This window comes from Blennius ocellaris, assembly GCF_963422515.1.
Source record: "Blennius ocellaris genome assembly, chromosome: 4".
Taxonomy (NCBI): domain Eukaryota; kingdom Metazoa; phylum Chordata; class Actinopteri; order Blenniiformes; family Blenniidae; genus Blennius; species Blennius ocellaris.
In genome coordinates, this window is record NC_137653.1 from 25,258,207 (window position 1) to 25,281,895 (window position 23,689).

The 23,689-nt window shown below is 40.8% G+C and overlaps 1 protein-coding gene across 1 annotated transcript in view; it reads right to left on the reverse strand.

Moving 5' to 3' along the window:
* Positions 1-23,689, reverse strand: part of epha8 (eph receptor A8) — a gene marked incomplete at both ends in the record, with an annotated part of 166,565 nt that overhangs the window by 136,328 nt on the left and 6,548 nt on the right. The gene's annotated exons all lie outside the window — the stretch shown is intronic.

Here is a 23,689-nt window from a genome sequence, read left to right on the forward strand (position 1 = left end):
GTGATGGTTACACCTGTAGCTTACAACTCTAAAGGTTGCTAATTGCTCTAACTGTAACCTCTCTCAAGTTAACAGGGTGGAGTTAGCACCTTGGGTGAGCAATAGCGGGTTAGTGTACATTTATCTCTGCCAGAAATAAAAGAATGCATGAAAATGCAAGAAAAAGAAGGCTTTACCACTTCACAAACACAATTGACTTTGCTTAGCAGTGCTGTAACGTGTTCTTCGAAAAACTAAGTTCTGAGAAAAACAAAGTTATCGGTTGTAAAACTAAACAGACAATTCTGGATAAATTATGCAGATATTGTGACAATACTGGTTTTAAAACAGCCTCACACGGGGCACCATTATGTTGGGATTTATGGTTGGTAATTAGCATAAATAATTACTGTAAGTAATGGATTACTGAAAGTAATAGATTACTGAAAGTAATTTAGGAAAAATTGGAATTACTAATAAAGTAAACGGCTAGTTACTCATCAGCAACTCCTAGAGTAATTGAGTAATTACTCAAAAGTTAATAAATTATCAAAAATAATTTATTAATAAAAATTATTAATTTGCATAAATTGGTTATTTATCAAATAATAATTAAATCGGGGCACCACCAGCTAAGCTGGAAATAGCTAATACCAAATTTCAGTCTCGTTTGTCAAAAAGGGTTATTTAAGTAAAGTTAATATTTCTGTGTAAATATAACAATATTAAATAACAAGGAAGGTGTGAGATTCGAGCACAGACTGTTACAAACCAGTGAATTGTCAACAATAAATACACAATGATAACCAAGAATCGATCAATTCAGTTAAAATGCGTTTATTAACAAAAAGTATTTATTCAAAAATAATTCATAAATTATTTATTAAAACAACACAATTAAGTAATAAACAATCAAACACGAAGATCTAATCTATTAAACAGCAAACACTATGTACAACGAAAGAGGGTGTGTGTGTGTGTGAGTGTGTGAGAGTGTGTATGAGTGAGTGTGTGTGAGTGAATGTGTGGAAGCCTGAGTGGGATGTAATGACCACGAACGTCCACCAGGTGGCGGCAGGCGTTGGAGGGTCAGTGTGTGTGGGTGTAATGACCTCGAACGGACACTAGATGGCGGCAGGCGTCTAGTTCGAGGCAGTAACCGGAACGACCACTAGGGGCGCGGCGGCGCACGGAGGGAGAATGCAATGACTCGACTTGTCCACCGAGTGGCGGTCTTTCAAGAGATTGCAATCACCAACGCGGCCACCAGAGGCGCTTGGCGCACTCGTTCTGGACAGCGTGACGTCACTGTGCTCGTGCACGGCTCGTGAGCCTGCTCGGAGCGCGCCTGGGGGCTCGTGGCTGAGAAATCCCAGGGACAGTGAACTACACACGGTCACAGAAGCGGGTGCAGCAGCGCGCGGCTGCTTTTACGCGATCGTTTATGAGGAGGAGAGGAAAACTGAAAAGGAGGGAGGGAGAAGGGCAGTGGACAGAATATGTTCAGCTCTGCACACTGTCTTGGACTCCACAGTCTGGGAATGGTCTGTGCAAGTTGAGAGAGCGAGCGAGCGAGAGAGAGAGAGAGAGAGGAGGTTCGCGTGGATGTAAATCCAACGCGCAGACACAGATTGGTTGGAAACACGGGATCGGCGTCCCTGACTTCAACACAATAATAAACACACAGCAATATTACAGTCACGTTATTCTCATTGCCTGCCCAGACTCTAAGCCTTACTCAGTTTGATGAGGGTGAACGTGCTGCCGGCGGCCGGGGAAAGTGCGTTGATTTCCCGGCTGGAGATTGTTTTTCTCTCTGGCGTCCCAGGGAAAACAAGCTCAAATGGTCTGTGGACAGGAAAAGTCCACAGGACGATCCGAGGAGGATCAAGCGCTTATTTTGAGGAGGGGGAGAAGAAGCGGCTTCAGGTCTGCATGCGGGAGGACGGTGCGGTGGCAGCTGCACACTCGGACTCCGGTGAAGAAGAAAAAAAAAAGGAAAAAGGGAAAAGTAGAAGTAGTTCCACGGTGGTTGTCGGCTCGTCCGGCCGGGTGTGGAACTCCAGGCCCGGTCAGCGGGCACACGTGGCACTTCGTCTCCGTGCGAAACGGATGCGTCCGTCTTTACGCAGGTTTCAACATTGGAGAGACAGAAATCACCCCGGCGGGGGTGTTTTATACCTCTTGTTGTGGTTTCGTGTTACCGGTCGGCTCTGGGTCATGTGGACCAATCCTGACGGAGGGCCCGCCCTGGACCTTCCAGCTGGTGAGGGGGAGCTCTCGTGCGCCCCCTGCCGTTGGCCTCTAGTATTGCACCTTGGAAGGGGGGGTCCAGGGGGTGATCACGTGACCAATGGCAGACTTTTTCAGTTGTAGGCATGTGGTCCTTTGTTCTCAAAACGTGGTCTCCCCTCCCCCTTCCATGAGGTTGAGCGGCCCCCAACATATGTATAGACTCTTTTTGAACGACAGGTAAATGCAGTTACCTGTCGAGTCAATACATGTGTATTTAGAAGGACAAAATTAGCACAATTCCACTATAGTTTTGAAGATGTTGTGTTCTGAAATGAAATCACAAACATAATTTGTGTCCACGTTGTTGTGTAAATATGGACCATTTTAGTTCTGCCAGGTGAAGGTGAAGTGCAGTCTGGTGAAGCCACAATGTTGATGCTCAACTTGGCGATCAATAAAAAAAACTCCCAAAGCCTGACAGAAAGTGAATCCTGTATAAAAACCTGGTTTTGTTACAGTGGAAATTAACCGTCCATTTAAAAAGTTAAAAAGCCATAACTTCTTTTAGGTAATTGCCTGAAAATGATCTGCCTGGTTCCATAGTATACTATTTGCAAGAAAAAAAATTTATGACAATATTTGTTAAATTCTGTGTGTTTTATTGAAATGTAGAGCATCTGAGGATGAAGTCAATCTCGACCTTACAATTAAACAAATAAGTGTATATTCTAATGTGTTGGTAACAAGTACAATAAAAAGCTGAAATAAAAGATTTGTTAAATCAAATCAGTTAAATCAGGGAAGCTAAATTTGACCAGATTTGAAAAGGTAGCAGGTAATGGATTTATTTAAAGTAATTGCCTGAAAATGACTCGTATGGTACAAAACTTTGGTGTCACACCCAACGGGTCAATTTGTCCCAAGAGGACAGAAGTTGCGCAGTAGATGAAAAGACAATACTATAGATAAAGGTCACTAACCAGGTGTTTCTATATTTGTTTGTCCCGCTACTTGGAGACGTGGAACGTTGTAGTTCCTCCAGACTCGGAGCCAATGCCGATGACACACAGCGTCTTCACCACCACAGCAGTCAAAATTGTTATGGAAATGAAGCATGGAAATGTGCACTGCGCAACTTTTTTTCCATCCCATCAGCACAAAATGCACTGGAGGCAGCGCTTTTCCAACAAAGAATCAGCAGACTAACACTGTAAACACGGCCCAGTTTGCCTCTCCCCCCCAAAAAACCGTGAGATCAGGTCAGGGCGAGCTGGCCGCTGGAGCCCCGAGTGGAGGATTTGGTTTGACGCTGCCCGACGCAACCCCCCCAGTGCAGCGCCCACATTCACTCCATATCTTATTCTAGCAGGTGCAGAAGCGCAGGACGCTGCTTTGTGTTTCCCCTGCAAGGCATCGTGTTTGCTGCATGATGGAGGGTGGAGGGCCGGCGCGGCTCCGCCGGCTCCCGGGGGAGGAGGGAGCGAGCGAGCAGCAGGCTACACCGCTGCCCGAGCCTGCCTGCCGTTCCCGGGGGAAAACATCCAGAGGGGTATAGACGCAGCGGTGGAGAGGCGAGTTATTTATAGAGCAGGTAAAGAGGAGAGGTGAGTGCGGGGGAGGGGGGGGGGGGGGAGAAAAGAGAGACAGGGAAGTCTGGAAGCAGATGACGGATCGCGATTTCTGTGGTAACTGCTGAGCGGCAAACAACTCCTGATTTGTGGCGGCAAAAGCCAACAAAGTATGGCCCAATTTATTGACCAGCCATAGCGAGAGTTCACGCAGAGGTTAGCTGTGCTCAATCGAGAAGGTATAAGAGGCGATATTTTATCAATACGGACTGGGCGAGCGAGCTTCTCCCTGTGATGTTTCCATAGCAGGCCAGTCCTTCACCGTGCCTTCGTCTTCAATAAGTAAAATGACTTTTCTATTCTTTATTTATTTCCCGGGTTCCCCGGCTACTCCGCCCTGTGAGGCCGCCGCTGTCAGCCCGCGTCAGCCCCTGTGCTGCATGTACGTCTCCATTTCACACTTGTGCCCTTTAATCATTTTCATCATCCAGGCGAGCTGACATTTTACATAAAGAGCTCTTATCATCCGGGCTTACGCTTAATGATGAATAGTGATAATTACTGTCAGTCAGTGTGTGTAATGTGCCGCGGCCACTGGAGCGAGCATGGCCGCGGACAGGAAGAGAGACTGCCAGGTCCACAGACAGACCGTATGAGAAAGTGGGACGCCCGCTGTCCTGTGCAAGTGTGGTCCTGACTTCATCTTCATCAAACACCATTTAGCTTACTTAATGACGGAAAACCATTTGCTAATAAAAACTGTGGAGAATTATTTCAGTCCATCCATCTAACCGGAGATTATCCAGCGCTGCCAACTTTCACAAACTGAGCAATTGGGCAGTTAATGTTTCCTGGGGGGGGGGGGGGGAAGCCAGGACTCGTGTTTGAAAAAAAATACTTTCATTCCGTTATTTTCTGAATTGGATTCATTGAGAAATGTCTGTTGTCTTGATGGATTCATTATTATTGTTATTATTATTATTATTATTATTATTATCATTAGTGGGAACTGGCCAATAGAGGGTGCCACTCCCCTGGTGGAAGCAAGAAGTATATAAAAAAAAAAAATACATATATATATATATATAAACTGTAATACCGTCAAACATGCCAACAAACTAGCAATGCGCTCTGAATTATATTTGCCACATTTTCTATGGCTAATCAATAAAAGAGAGGATTTCTTGATTTATCTCTCTCTTGTCGTGTGTGTGTGTGTGTGTGTGTGTGTGTGTGTGTGTGTGTGTGTGTGTGTGTGTGTGTGTGTGTGTGTGTGTGTGTGAGAGAGAGAGAGAAGCCTGGGAGGCTGCAGAAAGCCACCCCGAGGAGACAGGATTTTAAATCACCCATCACCAGACCTGCTTGGTGATTGGCTTATAGTCAGTTCTAGTTTGTTCTTGCGCGTTTCTACGAGATGTATCGATAGTTTAAGATCACGGCTTCCAAATATCTCAAATTCCTAAATTTCATCTCATTACTAGTAACGAGAAAGGTATTAACAGCTCAATGAATCAACGGGGCCCCGTTTATACGGCATTGTTGACAAGTGAAAATACAAAACCTTCTGTTTACACCACAACAGGTTTCAGAGCTTGGTAGTTTTATTTTGACAGCCACCGTAAAAACAATCCAAATGTGGTCTTCTGTCCAATTCAAAGTCCATGTACTCCCATTGTTTTTGTAAATAGAATATTGTTCTCTGCTGCATGTGTGTGTGCTTTCATTAAAACGGCAGCACCCACTACTGGCACTACATGAAAACGACATCATTTTCAGCGTTTCTGCCATTTACATTACTGTGTAAATGCAAAACTTTTCTGAAACATAAAGACAAAAATTATGCATTTTCACCTGAAACATTTTGTAAACAGAGTGTTAGACAGTAACGCAGAGTAAGGAGAAAGAAAATCACATTAGGCGAGAACCAAACAGTCAGAAAACATATTCTACCTTCCAATTTTTCATTACTACTGAAAAGTAAAACATTTAGTTTTAATACTTTATAGACTGTTCAGTAAAGCTCTAAGACAAAATACAGTTTTTTTTGTTCAAACAGACTTCCGCCAGCATTAAGATTAAATATTGCTTTTTTATTAGATAGCAGATTAATCATCTGTTTCAAATAAATGATTTTATAATTATGTGGAAGCAAAACTTTTCTAAAACAGTCATTTGTGTGAACCCCAAAGCTAATGGAAACATCTCAATAGCATTAAATAGTTTGTGATTAAAGATAAAAAGCTCAAGGCTGCATATTCATACACAATGCAGTCGTTTTCAAACTAAATGTTCAGTGGCTTCAAAACAAGACGGCTTTTAGACTCACACTTCATATTTTCATGTTTGCATTTAGTACTTTGAAGAAAAAAAAAAGCATCACTGAGATAGATTTTACCCACCCAAAAGCCACAACAGTTTTATCCTGGGGAAAAAAAGGGGAAAAAATCATATTTTGCTGGATCCTACAAGCGTAATTTGTTATTTGTTTCCTCGATTTTGTTTTCATTTCGAAAGCTTCCCCGCTGTTACGTAATAGTTGTGACTTGCGAAAGTTCTGTTTCCTCATTGTACTGCGATCAGCTTCTCTGATCCGAAAAACTAAAACATGTAAATGACTCCCAGCCAGAGAGAGCTTGATTTCTGAATTAATTTCATTTACAACGGGAATGTTCCAGAAACTCTGTCTGTACCAATTCAGGACATCAAGACTTCACCTCATATGTTCACTGCTGGCATTTTAATGACTTTCTTTTGTTCATTAGTAATTGTTTTGATGTGTTTTTCCCCCCCTTTGTGTTGTTTCATTTAATTGCTTGCATATTTTAGTCTTCCCTAAGGTTTATTCCCCTTTCTCATTGCTTTTGTTCTTACCAGCTGCACGAGTCAAGTTGGTCCACGATGCTAACCAAAAGCTAATGCTAAATATAAGAAACTGTACTGTGACCATCAATCTCACTTTTTTTTAAAGGATGAGCACCAGTACAAGTACTGAGCTTCAGCTACGTCCCGAAACGAGTCCCGATACGTGTACTTATTAATCATTTAAAGCATAATTCAGACTTCAAATGCAAATGATGTGCAAAGGATGTGGTTGCTGTAAACCACCTCCACATGGCCTGTGTGGCGATGCTACATCACCTCCAACAGCCTGAAAGGCTCCGGGTTACGACTGTGTACAGTACACAGCGTCTATCTGAATAATCTTTTATTTTGAAAAATGAACGGATTCTCTCCGTTACATCCGTCTATGACTCACACTTGTCAGTCACGTGACACATTAGCGCTGATATTAAACCTACAAGAAGCAAAATGAGTAAAAACCTTGACGTGTTTTGGTGTACAGACTGTCGTTCTCCTCCTCTTGATATTGTGTCAGAACATCGTTACAGTCTGGCCTGTGTTCATCATTCTCATGAATATTAAAGAATATCTAAACTGCGGATACCGTTCATCTACCTGCTGCTGACTGATGACATCACGTGATATAAAACCCGACACCAGACACTGTTATCGGTGCAATCCTACTTAGCAATGTCGAAAAAAACGCAGATTCACGAATACCTTTGTTTTAGCCTGTATGACTTTGAAAGAATTTCTTAAATACTTTTATCTTTTGCCCATTAGTTTCTCCTGCCAAGTAGCTGCTAACGTGAGCTTTATATTAGATAACCTGACTATTAAGCAGAAGAAACACAACATGTAAAAAAGTCTCTGGAGAGCGATTTCACTACATTATACTGAGATAGAGTGAAAAAGGTGAATGCTAGTCCCCCTAATGTCCCGATTCTACATCACACTTCTCAGGTTAAAGGTCTTTATTTACATCAGCATTCATGAAGTTCTTCTGCAACAGATGGTGTTTAAAAATAAATAAATAAATAAAAAATGTTTTTCTCTTTTACCCACGAGTGTGTTACCATAACACTTTTATTTACTCTTTTATTCTGAGAAAAAAAATTACTTGAAAAATGTTGCTGTACAGTGATGCCGGTTACTCTCCTATGACCACTTTTTTCAGTAACTATAGTAATCTATTTCCAAACCAGTAATCACATTATAGTTACTTCTCCAAGTCACTGTTGTGACGTCCACCAGGACTAGTTTCTTGTCTGTAAAGCCGCTTTATTATTAAACAGAACCGGGCCGCTCCTCCGTTCTCCAAACAGACACACACAGTGTGTCGCAAGCTCACCTGACACGCCCCCTTCTGCACTCTCAGCCAATCACAGACCAGCTCACTCTAATGGTGCATTCAGGTAATGAATAGGAACTAACGAACATCATCAATAAACCTTATCATTGCAACAAGAACATAACTGCCGAGATGTTACACTATTTTTTGTCATTTTCCTGAGTTAACAGATCTCTCGGCAGGAAGCTCCGCCCCTTTTCTCAGAGGTTTTAGCAAAACCAGTTTCCTTTTTTCAATGTTGAGACGGTGGGGGTGTTGTCGGCAGCTTCTGAAAGTAACTTAAAAGTTACTTGTATTCTAATTTAGTTGCTTTTTAAAACACATAATCGATAATCTGGTTACTTTTTAAAGGCAACTGGGGCGAAACTGTTGTTATAATTATTGGTTTGAAGTATTTTAGTGAGTTTTGTTCTTTATTCTCTAAAACATTCTTTTTTTTTCAAACTTTCTTGGCAAACTGTCTCATAAACGGGGCCTCACTAATTTGTGTAATCTTGTTTCTAATATCGGTTTTAACTTTACCTCATCATATTCAAATAAAATGATGTTAACCTCGTCTGGTTTAATTCAAATCACCCTGGTTTATCCTTCTGAAACTTTTCTCCTAATCTCCTTTATGATTCCTAATCCATCTTCAAATATGGTGTTTATCACCGTTCTGGTCTTTGATCCTGTTTCTCTGCCGTTCCTTGTTTTGCCTTGTTATCTCCGTATCGATCTTCCTGTGAAGCGCTTTGAATTGTACCTGCCTGCATGAAAAGTGCTGCAGAGATGAAGTTGGATTGATTGATGGAGCTGAGCTGGGAGCTCTTCTGGGATGAAGAGATATTCTGTGATTATCTGTCAGGACAAAGTGCGACACACACTCTCTTGACTTTCCTTGTGAGCGTCTCCCTCTACTGCGGCCTTTATGAGCGACTCTGCCTCGTCCACAGCATCTCAGATCATCGGCGCGAGCGCGGGAACGACGGCGGCTCCACATCAAAGTGCGATTTCTGACGCGGCGACACGGCGCAGTGTTAACGTGTTTGTTCTCCCCGTGGAACAACGTGGGGGGAAGTTACGGCGAAAGGGAGTCGCAGAGAATCAGCGGCGCTCTCCGCCCGGGGACGCTCGCAGGGACACACCACGGGCTTTGTTGTTAATCTTTGAGTGGATGAATGAATTTCTGCATGTGAAAAGAGTGCGGCGTACAAACGGGAGACTGATGACAGAGAACAGAGAGATGAATACGACAGAGGCCGGATTCCACGATTCAACTGGTTTACCGGCAAAAATCCCCAAAGATCAGTGGATCAGTCGACTCTAAGATCTGAGTAAGATCGTTGCAAAACATTATAGTTGTCAGGGTTTGAGGGAATGATTATACACACACACACAAAACACATATACATATATACAACATATATATATATATGTATGTGTGTGTGTGTGTTAGTGCTGTTGAAAATAATGCATTTTAAATAATAATCAATTAATTGATTTGAAAAAATTAACTCGTTTAAAAAAATGTAAGTAATTAATGCAGTTTTGTTAACTTCCAGTTTTTTTATTTACATTTTTTACAGAGCAGCAGTATGAGCAGCGTCTCTGAGCGCAGCACCGTGACTGCAGAGCAGCACAACAACAAGTGGAATAATATGAAGGCAGAAAGTTTCACTTTAGAAAGTTACCTGACTGCTGTAGTAGTTTTGCTAATTTTGCTTTCTCTCTTTTCCTGGCTCTCCTCCACACTGTTTGTATGTGTGTGTGTGTGTGTGTGTGTGTGCGTGTGTGTGTGTGTGTGTGTGCGTGTGTGTGTGTGTGTGTGTGTGTGTGTGTGTGTGTTCTCACATGTGCATGCCGTCTCTCTCTCTTGCTCTTTCTCCCTCTGTATGTGTGTGTGTGTGTGTGTGTGTGTGTTCTCACATGTGCATGCCGTCTCTCTCTCTTGCTCTTTCTCCCTCTGTATGTGTGTGTGTGTGTGTGTGTGTGTGTGTCTGTATGTGTATTACAGTATTGCTTATTAATGCCACTACTGTAATACATTTACCACTCTGTTTCTAGAAATATTAAAATTCTCAAAGTGGTGGACCTGCACTCTAACAATGTCTGGGACATTTGTTACATGTTAATTCACTCATTAATTTATGTTTGATGTTTTTTGCTGATCTTGGAGAAAAACAGTTTCATGAAAAGCAAAAAGGACATCATAAAGATCATCTTTGAATTTAAATATAGGCTGTGTCGATTCAACATTAATTCCGTGGTTTTCCCTGGATAAATATCCATTACAAGTTTCAGTCTTCAGTAGAAAAACAATGCGATTAATCGCAATTAATTAATCGTGCAATTTACACACACACACACACACACACACACATATATATATATATATATATATATATATATATGTGTGTGTGTGTGTGTGTCTAAATTGCACGATTTTCTGTATTTAATTGCGATTAATCGCATTGTTTTTCTTGCACAAATTGCACACATATATGTGTGTGTGTGTGTGTGTGTGTGTGTGTGTGTGTGTGTGTGTGTGTTAAAATTAAAAAAAGAACTAATTAACGTCCCGAATGTAATGGATTCAGGGAAACTACAGAGTTAATGTTGCAACAACATACAGAAACTATTTAAATTCAAAAACGGCCCTTTCACTTTGCATGAAACTGTTTCTATCCAAGATTAGCAAAATAATAAAGACACAAGTTAATAAATTCATAAAGTCTGGGTTTTGTTACAGAGCAGGTCCACATCTTTGAGACTTTTTATATTTCTAGAAACTAAGTTGTGAGTTTATTACATTAACAAAGTCACAATAACATACTGTAATATACACACGAGAGAGAACACACACACACACACACACACACACACACACACACACACACACACACACACACACACACACACACACACACACACACAGTATACAGGAGAGCCATGGAAAGAAGGAAAGAGAAATTCATATTTTTCCTGCAAGTCTTTCCTCCAGCTTTAGCAGCCTGGTGGCTCCTGGTCAGCCAACCTGGCAACCTGCTGTTTTGCTGCTGAATTACTACCGAGGTCGTTAAATTCAGCTTTACAAAGTAAAGCTAATGACTTTCACTTTGTCAATCAGCCGTCAAGGAACTTTTTAAAGTGAAACTTTCTGCCTTAATATTATGCCACCAAGTATTGTGCTGCTCTGTATTCATGGAGCTGCGTCCAAAGACACTGCAGCTCCGGTAACGGAGTAAAATATAAAATAAAGGGAGTAAACTGCATTCATTATGTAAACATTTTTGAACAAGTTAAATGTTTCAAATCAATCAATTAAATTAACACTTTATTTTTGACAGCATTCATATATATATATATTTATAGATAGATAGATAGATAGATAGATAGATAGATAGATAGATAGATAGATAGATAGATAGATAGATAGATAGATAGATAGATAGATAGACAGATAGATAGATAGATATAGATTTAATTGACTAAAATGATTAAATTAAACAATTACATAAAGAAATTGCTGATATCACTACCTTTATTATTATTTTTATTATTATTTTTATCATCACCTTTATTTTTCTATTCTCTTCTTATATGAAAAAAGAGAGAAAAAAAATCACTGTTGGCCATGAAATTAAATTATTCTGACTACAGATGCAACAAAACCGATAGCAGCATAGCGTCCAACACTGCGCGGAGTAACATGGCGAGCAACGTCCGTAGCTTGGAGATTGTTTGACAACAGAATAACAAAAGTAAGACAGACTGTAAATTCTGTCCTGACAAAACATCAAGAAGAGAAGAAAGAAAGTTTGTACAACAGTAGTTTAACTTCTCAGTGGATCAGGAAGATTTTAACTCCGAGCTGTGCTACATGCTACATGCTACATGCTAAAGAGTTTCAGGCTCACACACCAGTGATGCTCCATTAAAGTGTGACTAATTCATTCCTAAACAGCGAGCTCGGCCCCATGTCTACATTCTACAGTAGCATAGTGTAGATAAACGCTACACACTACAGCAGGGTGTCCGCGGGCACCAGGTCGGGAGGGGGGACTCGTAACGCGGGAAGGGTCCCGGGTGGTCACAAGCTTCTGGGTCGGAAAGGAGCCGCCGTCGCCAGTGGTTATACCTGTCGTGCGGGGACACCAAGGCTCAAGTTCTCATCAGTGTATTAATTTATTTAGATATGTTTAGCTCATTTAAACAACATGGTTTTAGTTTTGTTGTGGTTGTGGGAAACACTCATTAAATGCTTAAAGATCTGGAGATTAAGATTCTTCATTACTTGCTTTAATGTATTTATTTTAATATGTTCCTTTCTAAAGATTGTATGTATTTCTTTAATTTCTTTATAAAGCACTGTGAATGGGCCTCAGTTTGAATGGTGCCCCTTTTTTAATTTAATTTTCTGCTTGAGCTGGATGATCTTCAGTGTTTCAGTGCTTTCTCCCTGTTCCATTGAAGTCAAGTTAGGAGTGTGTGTGTGTGTGTGTGTGTGTGTGTGTGTGTGTGTGTGTGTGTGTGTGTGTGTGTGTGTGTGTGTGTGTGTGTGTGAAAACTGGAGGAATCTGCCCGAGGCCTCTGAGCTGTGCAGGTAGTGAGGTAGCGGAGGGAATTGCTCCCTCACTACCCGGTGCCGCCCACCGTGTGGATCTTAAAACGCTCACCATGTCCGGTCCCGTGCGCTCCATGTGTCTGAGGGTGATGATTAATCTGCTGCTGAGCAGGAATATGATGTCGGAGAAGTCGGGAGGTCACTGAGTTTCTCTTTAGGCTTCATTTAGCACAAAAACAGTCCCGTCCTCCAAACAAGGAGAGGGGGGTTTCCAGCATCCCTCGCTTCTCTTTCCGAGGTTACTCTGCGAGGCGGCTCACAGGTTGGCTGCTGACGCAAGGCCATGAAATATACTTTTTATTAAACCTTTTGCCGTAATACCCTTCATTGAGCTTATTCAATTTCTCCTCCTTTCTTCTCTCTGCCTCATCTGTACCCATTATCAACGCCTCTAGTGATGTGCAAGTTTGAACGAATCGTTCAAAACCTGCGGGTCACCATTCAGTAAAGTGACTCACGTTAACTCGTTCGCCGAGTCCTTCTTGCTACAGCCGTCCAGCTGCAGGGAACAAAACAGAAATGTCACTGTTGTGCTGCTGCTACTCAAACTGCACCTGTATAGATGTACCACATTCATCTCTTTAGTCACCCTGTGGGAAAAGCAGCCGTGCTGCTACTGCTAATAGCCGCTTTTAGTAGCTATTAGCGCAAGTAGCTGCGCTTCTTGTGCTAATAGCTGCTACCAGCTCCATAAGCTCATATGAGGCGTTCAGTGCCCATGCACGATTCAGCACGATGCCCGACTCGGCTTGAAACTGGAAAGAGTCATTCACATCCTCTCGGTCAGTACGTAGAGTCGCTCAGTGAGCTGCTCTCTTTCACCTCATGAGCGTCCCGCCCCTCCCTCACCAGAGAGTCTGCAGCGGCACTGCGCTCAGAAAGAAAGTCGAGGAAAAAAAGACATTGTTTATTTCGCAAAGCTTGTAGAAATAAATACATGAATTAATACATAATAAATAATATTAAAATACCACTCGAGCGTGCATTGTGTTGCATTTACTGCTGTCCCTTATAATTTAGTTCCGCCCTTTGAACGTCAGATTATTTATTAATCCTAGTAAAACTATTTTTGTAATTTATAAGAAGAAACTCTGAATTTTGGAGGGAAAAAAAGACACACGCACGCACACACACATATATATATATATATATATATTTACTGTATATTTTTTCAATTCCATTTCAGGTATCCAGAATGGATACCTGAAATGGTTAATGATTTATTTAATGTATTTCCTGGTTCAAATAAAATTCAAAAACAACACAATGTAGAATAAACAGACCAGTGCCACTAAAAACAAGTGTGTACTTATTTCCCTCAGAAGTGTTTCAGCATCTCTCTATTGATACATGACGCTCCACTTGCTTTGTGACACTGTTCAGCTGAGCTTCCAGGTCCGGGAGAGGGTGGAAATGGTGGGCGTGTGCAACAGGCCCAAACGATTCAGACACCCGGTTCACTTGGATGAACGACTCAAAAAACCCTTGAGTCAGTTTAAGGAATCGAGTTTCCAAACACCATCACGCAACACCTCAGTTTTCTTTGGACGTAGAAGGCGTTAAAATTGTCCCTGCAGAGAAAGCGTGTGTGTGTATGTGTGTGCGTGTGCGTGTGCGTGTGCGTGTGCGTGTGCGTGTGTGTGAATACATACAACCTGTGTGGATTTCCATCAGTTGAGACCTGCCACCAGTCACCCCCCCCCCACCCGCGGGCATGACGGCTCCCTTGCCAGGTATTAATTTCATCAGGGCTGTGATATATGGATAGATTACTGGTGTAAAATGCATTATTTCCTTATGGAAACAGGCGCCGGGAGGAATCCATCAGCCTCCATCTCGCTCACTTTGTGGCTCGCTACATCATCGCTACAACTAGCGAGCGCCGTTAGTTTTACCATTACCAGAGCCAGTCCGGTCCAGATTGAGGCAGCGGGGTTAAACTGGTTCAAATCACTTCTGTTGCGGTCAAATGAAGTTGTTCATTGGTGATTTGAATAATAAAGATAAGACTTCCTCTTGTATTTAATTTTAAAGTTAGGTGCAAAAGTCTGTATTCGTTTTAAAATGATTGAAAAACATGTCAAATTGAGGCAAACAGAAGGAATTTGTCATTTAATTTACACCAGCGGAGTCAAGGTCGTGTATTTTCTTTTTTTTTTTCCCTGGTTCGTATTTTCTGTCGTCTGCAGTTAATATCAGTTAATCAATGCAGACTCCTTTAATGACACATTTTTATTATTTATACTTACAATTTAAAATGTTATATAGGGTTTACAGTTAATACACATTCCAATCAGTCTTTTCAATACTGCTAAAGTCGACATTAAATTAATGATAGATGTATATGTTGTGTAATATGTTAGTATTTCACTTTCACATGTCTTGCTGCTTCAAGTCAATAAATGAAGTGGGGAACATTCAGCAGGGACGGTTAATTCAGTTTAATACAATAGTTATGCCCTCATGTCAACCATGAAAGCATTTTTTTATTGCAGCCTGTACATGTAAAGAAATCATGAAATACAGTTACTTTGCTAAATTCTGTAACAATAAATTCCTTCTCTCTGATGGTGAACGAACCAAAAACGGAACAATTAAGGGTATAAAACAAGTTGAAACTAGATGTTTTATAAGTCACTATTATCACATTGCATGGAAGCAAATATTTTGTATTTTAAATACTTAGACAAAACAAAAAGGCAAACGCAGGACAGTATTTGTGTGATTGTGAGACATTTACCACAGAAATTGCTGTGATTTTTGTGACAATGCGTCACCTTTGTTCGAAAGTACTTCACAGATCTTGGATTTAGTTTGGAAAGAAACGTGCAAAGGAAGTTACTAAGTGTGACGACCTGCCCCATGAGGGGTTCAGTGAAGTTCACTGGGGGGCGGTTGAGGCCTCGGTTGGAGGCTGGAAGCACAAACGAGACACACGCTCACAAACAGGACGCATTGACCGGAATAACTTCTGTTCAAATCTGAGAAATAATCAAGCTTGTCGAGCAAAGACCTTATTATCATCAACAATAATTGATCTAAAGTAGAAGAATATAATCCTACAAAAAGGATCAACAAATACTTGTGAAAATAAATAAATGTGACAGTCGGTTTATAAATCAACATGAATCATCGATCAAAATGAAAATGTCAGAATTTAGCTGAACAAAATCAATCAATATTTGTAGAACGAAAGAGAGAGAAAGAAAAAGAAAGAAAGAAACATTTTGATTAATGTGAAAACGTCTGAATGTAATCCAACAAATGAGTGAATAGATAGATAGATAGATAGATAGATAGATAGATAGATAGATAGATAGATAGATAGATAGATAGATAGATAGATAGATAGATAGATAGATAGATAGATAGATAGACAGATAGACAGATAGATAGATAGATAGATAGATAGATGTTTCGTTAAAGTGTCTCTTGAACCCCGGACGGTTTTCCCTCAGGTTCAACAGACTGACTGTGAAAACGTCAAATGTGTTTATAGATCGAGGAGATCTGAAATAATATCAGCTGTCACCTGGTAACATCTGGAAGAAATGACAGCGGCGTTTCTATCAGTTTCTATTGATTATGTCCGTAAAGACGACACACACATTTGAATATCACCTTAACTGCTTCTTTTCACATAAAATGCTCCCTTTGATGCATCGCACGTGACCATTGACAGCTGCACCAGTAAATCCATTGAATGGTACTTGATTGTGACCAGAAGAGATGAAATATGTTTCTGATCCTACAATCGACAGCAGCTTCTGGTTTGAGGGAAGAAAAAAAAAAAAGAGCCCCTGTGACCTTTTCTGTCAAACGAAGAGCAACGTGTCTCACAGGGAAAACTGTAATGAACCTTCCAAACCTTTTTTAATTTTAGTGCACATGTTGCTCACATTATCTCACAGCTCAGATCTGCACAAGCCAAGATGGCAAAGTTGATTCCCGGCAGAATTAAAAGTGCTCCAAGTGGCCGAGACTTCACAGTGAAGGAGCACTTTTAATTTCTCAGCGCTCCAATATGCACCGAGCCGGCGCTGCAGGTGCAGGATGGAATTAGCCCCTCATATTGATTCCTCCCCCACCAGCAAAGCAAAATTACACATAAATATCTGTCCAGTCTCGTATAGCTTATGCCATGAGGAGTTCTCCTTCTCAAGACTTCCTCAGACTTATGAAGTCTGAGTTCGTTTAACAAAGATCTTCAGCTACCAAAACCTAATCTCATAATCTCAGCGAGAGGAGGAACATAACTTAGGGATTTTGAGGTATTCTCTTGATGCTTGTAGTTGCTGTGGAAGTTTAGGACAAAAGAAATGGCTGCGTCTGTGAAGACGCAATGAAAAGACTGGGGAAGCGTCAGCGACGCTTTCACAAGCTGCAAGGTAAAACAAGGTAAAACAAGGTAAAACAAGGTAAAACAAGGTAAATAAAGTGTCCGGAGATGTTGTCGATGTCCATTAACCTCAAGATTTGAGCATATCGGCAGATTTACAAGCAACGACGCATCACAAGAAAGGTAAAACAGGAGGGTCAGCCCCCTGTCAGAGGGTGAACAATTGGAGGCTCCAGTGATTGGAATAACCAGAGAGCAATGGCCGCCTGGCCGCCGCGGGCCAGTTCTGCCTGTGCTAACTTTACTGACACGTCCTGCTTAAAAAACCCCAAGTCACAAGTAAAGTCTTGTGTAAAACTTACTTTACTTTTGAATAAAATGATCATTTTATCTTCATACTGGGTGAATTTCTGCCTTGTGGGTCTTTAAATACAATCACACTAAAAGGGCAGATTTGACAAAAGTCAAACCGAGTACATTTTAAAAACAAGATTGGATTTACATCTATTTTTGAAGCAGTTAATTGTCTCGAAGCAGAGAATTGGACCCACACGCTCACGGTGTTTCAGATAATATCAAAATCTGTTTTCGGTGCAAAAAGCTTACCTATTCTCAAGTTTTCCCCTCACAGTTCGTCCTACCAAGCTGAGATTTAGGGAAACGTGTATAAAACTAACATAGTAATATTAACATAATAATCAAACTACATAAAAAAAAAAAAAAAAGCTATTAGATTAAAAAGAACTAATGTACAGTACTGATGTGTTTCTCTTCTGGAAGCTAAACTCTCAGTGATTAAGTGAAACGTCACTCGAATAATGACGAGTTCCGGCTCCGACTGATGATGAGAGAAATGGATTATCATCCATTATGTTATCATTGTGTTCTGAGATCTTTGTTCAGTTTTGTTTGGGTTTTTATGGCCCGTTGTTTTTAAATTGCACATACGCTAAGTTATTCATAGGCTAGGCTATAAATAATCCACCAGTTTACATTTACTCTATTTGTTGGTGTCAGTATTTTTTCTGTGTTGAATTATGACGAGAATAGAATAGAATAGAATTACTAAACCATTCATTCATTTATAAATTAATTTAAAATGCTGGGGAAGAAACTGGGCACATTTTAAAACGATATCACATTTTCACCCGTTTTTGAAGCAGTTAATTGTCCCGAAGGAGAGAGTTGCTCACTGTGTGTCAGATATTACACACAGGGTGCGAGCGCTCCGGATCGGTTTGGCTCGTTTCTGTTCGCGGTCTCAAAATGTCGGACGACAATCTGAAATAAAATGTCTGCCAGCTCTTAAACGGTGATCTGCTCAATGGTCCGTCGAGAAGTGTCAAACATATTTTACTTCAGGAGCCACATTCAGCCCAATTTTATCCTGAGTGGTTCAGACCGGTAAAATAGAGCCATAGTAACTTTAATAATTTAATAACGCTAATTTAAACTTAGCATATACGTGGTAAAAGTGTCAATATTTTCACAAAAATCTAAAGAATTGATGAAAAGGACCAATTTTGATGAAACCTTCTGGGGCAAATTACAGCCATTGCATTCTGGGTGTTTTTAGAAACTCCCCCCGACGGCGTGGATTTGAGGCTCGTTTGATAGTAGCCAGGGAGCGTTCATGGCAGCATCACTGGTATCTCAGCTCCAGTCTCAGTGTTGTCTGGTACTCCGAAGCAATTTGTTAAAAAAATTTTAAAATTAAAAAATTACATATATATATATATACACATATATATTCCTTGAACTATCTACAATTTTCCCGGTGATTTGGCCAGATTGGAGCTTCTTGTGGGACAGTTTTGACACACAGACCTCGTGTTTGACACTTTTGGTCTAGAAATAATCAAATGTTTCATGAAAAGCTTAAAAACTCAAGGATTCTGTATAGTTTTTCACAAGAAAAAGGCCGTCTTTAATTTGGGGCTTGTAATCCTTTTGTACTGTTTGAAAATACACATCATCTTTTTGAGTCACGAATTACTAAAAACTTAAATTTTTTGTTTTGTTTTACTTTTTGTTTTAGCAGTTTGGTTTTCATCATCTGGATTCATATGACATGCCATTATGTTATCATGTTGATTTCCCCCCCCCCCCCCCCCTTTACAATATAATAATTTCTACTCATCCTGGGTTTTTTTTCTAAACGTGTTTTTGATTTCACATTAATTCATAGAATTATGTTTTTTTATGAATTATGTGCTACCTGCGACAATGCTACAATTATGTGTATTATCACAATGCAATTAATACTTACGACATAGTGGAGACGTGACCAATAATGTGTAATGAGTGGAATACCGTGTTAAAACACTGCAAATTAATCATATAAGGTCAGCGATGTACAAAAAAGGCTGTTTGTATGTCAATTACTCTGAGTTTGATGTATAGGAGCTCTGAATACGGAAAATTAATGAACCCGATGGCTGATTTCACTGTTTTTGATTAAAGTACATCGTACTGGCAGCGGTAAATCTATGCCTTCTCAACTAAGCAGTGTATTTTTGTAGATTTCTTTGCAGATTATACATTTGTAAAACCAATAAATGCAACATTATGTATTTGATTTGTATGAACATAGAACATTGTCAGTGTATGAAGAAATATGTTTGCCGTCTTTAGTTAGGTGATGAGGAATCTTTATCATCTTTATTGTTTATCTCAGGCATGTTAAAATAAGGATTTGGGACTTTGACTTTTGGGTTAATTTGATATAGTTAATTGTAGCAAAAAATTATTAGGATAAAAAAATTGCACATTTACTCCTGATTTTTACATATTTATTTATCCTTTTCCAGACAATACATTTCTTACATGCAGCTGAGGAAGTTCCTTGTGGTTCCTGGTGTAACGACGACACCAGAGTGTATTGCATCGGAGGCGATGACAGAGCAGATGAGAGGAAAGATTGAATTCTAAGACTGTGGGATAGTGGATGAGGACATAGCTTTTTGCTAAATACGGATTGACACATGACCAAGAAATTGAATTCTTTGCAAACGCCTCACAGATAACCACAACCAAAGACTCCCCTCTAAAAAATAAAAGAAGAAAATCATTTTGTCATGTAAACATGTCTATTTATTGATTTGCTCGTCAAAGAAAAGGTGTTTGAATGCTGCCTCTTGTATCAAATAGCAAGTTATCACGGTTATCACCCTTTATTTGATCAAATCTATTCAAGGCTAATTTTTTCGCAGCGGTTTTCCCCCGTCGCTGCGATGATTCTGAAGCCCAGCGGCTTTTGATTACCCAAACTAGCCGAGGAGAAAGCGTCCCTCTGAGTCACTCTGGTAAGTGTCTGCATATAGAGACGGACAACGTCTTCCCTCCAAGAGGCGCGTCGGGTCAGAAAATGGGGATCTGTAGGAATGCACTTTATGGGTCGCGCTGAAAGGCGACGATAAGTAAGCCATTTCACCATTCACTTAAGAGGACTTGAATTCACACTCGGAGCTCTCGGCTCGCTGGCGTCGGAGCGACTGTGACTCAGACGAAAGCGTTCTTCACAAAGTGAGCCAAGCACAAACTTTGAGCTTGACCTTATTAGTTGGATGGCTCTTTGTTGCCGCAGCAATTGGAGCAGGTTGGCAGGTTTGCAGGCGTTTATCAGAGCATATTAGACCTTCTCTGGGCTTCTATTAAACTTAATGAACATTTAAATCCTTTAATGGATTGAAGGGAATTGAGAGCGCCGAATTATCAGCTCTTCGCTCTCCACTGGTGTTGATAAAGACGCCCGCCATTGGACGTTGAAGAGATGCGTTTAAGACGGCAGCCTCTCCTCTTTTTTTTCCCCCTCACTCTGTTCTCTTTTTTGCGACCCTCTTTTCATTTCTCTACCTCTCGCTTTTTCTTCCACCAGCATATCCCTCCATCAAACAGCCCCGACTTTGTATCAGTCACTTGCTGTGGTCCTCTGTCAATGTGTAACGGAGGAGCAGAGCCAGAAGTCCGTCATTCATCAGTCCCCATGAAGGGAACATCACAGAGCCCTCGCTCCAGGAGGGATGTGCTACACCACCACAACACCAGGCCATTGCAGACCTATCAGGCATTGCATAGACCGTCTCTTGCTCTTTCGGCTTCGTCCCTTTGGCCTTCTCGGCAAGGAATGTTCCCGCACACTCGCGAGCAGAGCGAAGAACATGAATTACACAATGACACGGCCGCGGGAAGCAGCTGAAATTGGGCCAAAGCCCCGACGTCTTCTCCCGTTAATGCGGTGTAAAAGGGGGCCCGGGAGAGGCCTCCCCTGCCTTTGTGCGAGGCCCCGGCCCGGCTTCAGCCCGGGCAGGACTGGCAGAGCCGGTCCTATTGATCCAGTAGCTTCTATATTTCAGTAGACAGCCAGCTAACAAGGCTGATGTCTCTATAAAGACCTGTGCCTGGAGGTAAAGAAGGTGGGGGCCGGCCGTGGACCTTTGTTCAGACGATCCGGCAAGACAGAAGGAGGGAAAAGTTCATGCCCTCACTGGATTTTTAATGCACCTACAGCCTCTGCCCCCTCGGGATGACGCTGGAAACTCTCACTATCGAGCTTAAGCCAAGAAAAAAATCCAGATCTGGTACAAAAAAAAGCCATTTTGTACTGCTAAATTGTCGTGATAGCTGGTGGTGGGATTGCACAGCAATGCATTAAAACTAACCGCGGTTATTGTAGTTGATGAAAAACTGATAAACCCTGAATTTTAATAGTTGAGTGAAACATGTGATTAGATATTAAACAGACAACCCTGATGTTTTGGTAAGGATTGTGAACTGAACACTATCAGTGATTGAGCAAAAACAGACAAAGGAAGAAGCCGGGAACATTGATTGATGAAGCCTGTGTGTCTTTTTGGCCGTAGGTTTTGCCCACGTACCGAGAATGCTTACTGGAGTGTCTCTGAGCAGCTAAAAGGTTTCCCTTGCAAGACATTAATTACAATCATTTCTCAAAGAAGTTTTTCATCCTTTGTATATGTCTATCTGATGTTGCCAAACATTAGGCAGGTTCTCTATCGACTGAGGAGAGATCAATACAAACAGCAGTGCCGACTCAAGTAGCAGTCAAAATCAAAAGCTCTATTTTTCCTTCTCAGGGAAACAGATTTGTCTCAGCACTCCTCCAGCCGCATCAAATCCTCTCCCTTTCTGCTTCTTCTAAATTCTATGTTCAACTGTTAAAAAGGAGAGAAATGGTCTCTCCTGCTACCGTTGTTCCCCTCTTCTCTTTCCGAGTCCTCGCTGCCCCGTCGGTCCTCCCACAGCAGAGTTATGTGGTAATAATCGTCCACCTACAGTTTGCTCATTAACAGTGAGTCCTGCACTCTGCATGGGGTTTTTCATGTTTCTCGCTGCTGACAACAACCTGAAGGAACAGTCCCTCTGCCCTCGCCGGGGAATCGCAGCGGTGTGAGGGAGTTGAATTGGGGATGGCTGCTTGCCAGACATGACGGGGAGGGGGGCGGGGGGGGGGGAGATGAAGCTCAGAGGGAAACCACCAATGGCGCTAGCGCTAACTGACGTCTTCGTCTCGACGGAAGCTTGAGAAAATGGCGTATCGAGATTGGTGCGTGCACGCTCGGCCAAGGTTGTGGCGCAGCCCGATTGTCCGACAGCAGCCACCGACTGAGAACACCGAGGCAAAACGCCGCAATTTCTCATCCCCGCCAACATTAGTTCAAATAACTTGGTGAAAAACAACCGCTGCTAGCTTAATGTGAATTTACTACAGTTGGAGACATGAGCAGCTTTATAAGGGATGACAAATTAACCACCTTGGACTAAAAATACAGCGTTACGTTGATGTTCGTTGTGGTTTGACAGTTTTTTTTCTCATTAAAAAGCACACGGATCTACAAGAATATGACTCACTGAATGCAGCATTTACATCATGAGCTGTTTGTAATATTTGAAAAATGTGCTGTCTGGCAATAAGGAAACATTTCATTTTTATTCGTATATTTTTTTACACACGGAATATGTGTATACGTATATGACTGAATATGTTTTTGTTTCCAGTAAATACCAAAACTATAAAACCAGTATGACAAGAAAAAGGTTTTATTTCAGACCTTTTGAATGACAATATCATGAAAGTTAACAATATTTTTGACTCTTTTGAATAAAAAAATACTACAAAAATTCCAGTAGCTAGATTTTCGTGCAGCAAAAGAAAAGTGGCTTCCTATGATATTTAAGCAACTTTGCACTCCAAAATAATAATGGAAATAAATAAGGAACAAAAGAAATGCGATACTAATATTTAGTTTCAAGAGATCCAAAGTACATATATATATATATATATATATATATATATATATCAAATAAAATACAATACGATCATTGTTAAATTGTACCTGAAATTAAAATATCAGGTGTGAAGATTATTTGCTTTTATTTATTTATTTTTGATTAAACATCTTAGAATATTTTGAGACACTTGGTTACAACCTTGGTAACTATTACACAATTAGTTACAGTTCGTCCCTCAGTAATTAACTTATTCTTTATTGATAGTATTTCCTTTTCCATCTTCCGTACCCTTTTATCCAGTCTTCGCTCATTGTTCCGATAAAATGGAAATAAAAATAGAATTGAAAATGAAATTCCCTCAAATCTCCAATTTGTGTTTACGTTTAGGTCCCGTATTTCCATATAATTTTTGCACTATTTAATTTTCCCCAAACTTAGTTTTTGACTGTTTTGTGGGATATTGGCATTTATTAATTTTGCAGATGTTTTCAATTTCGCTTCAAACAAAAAAAAACCTA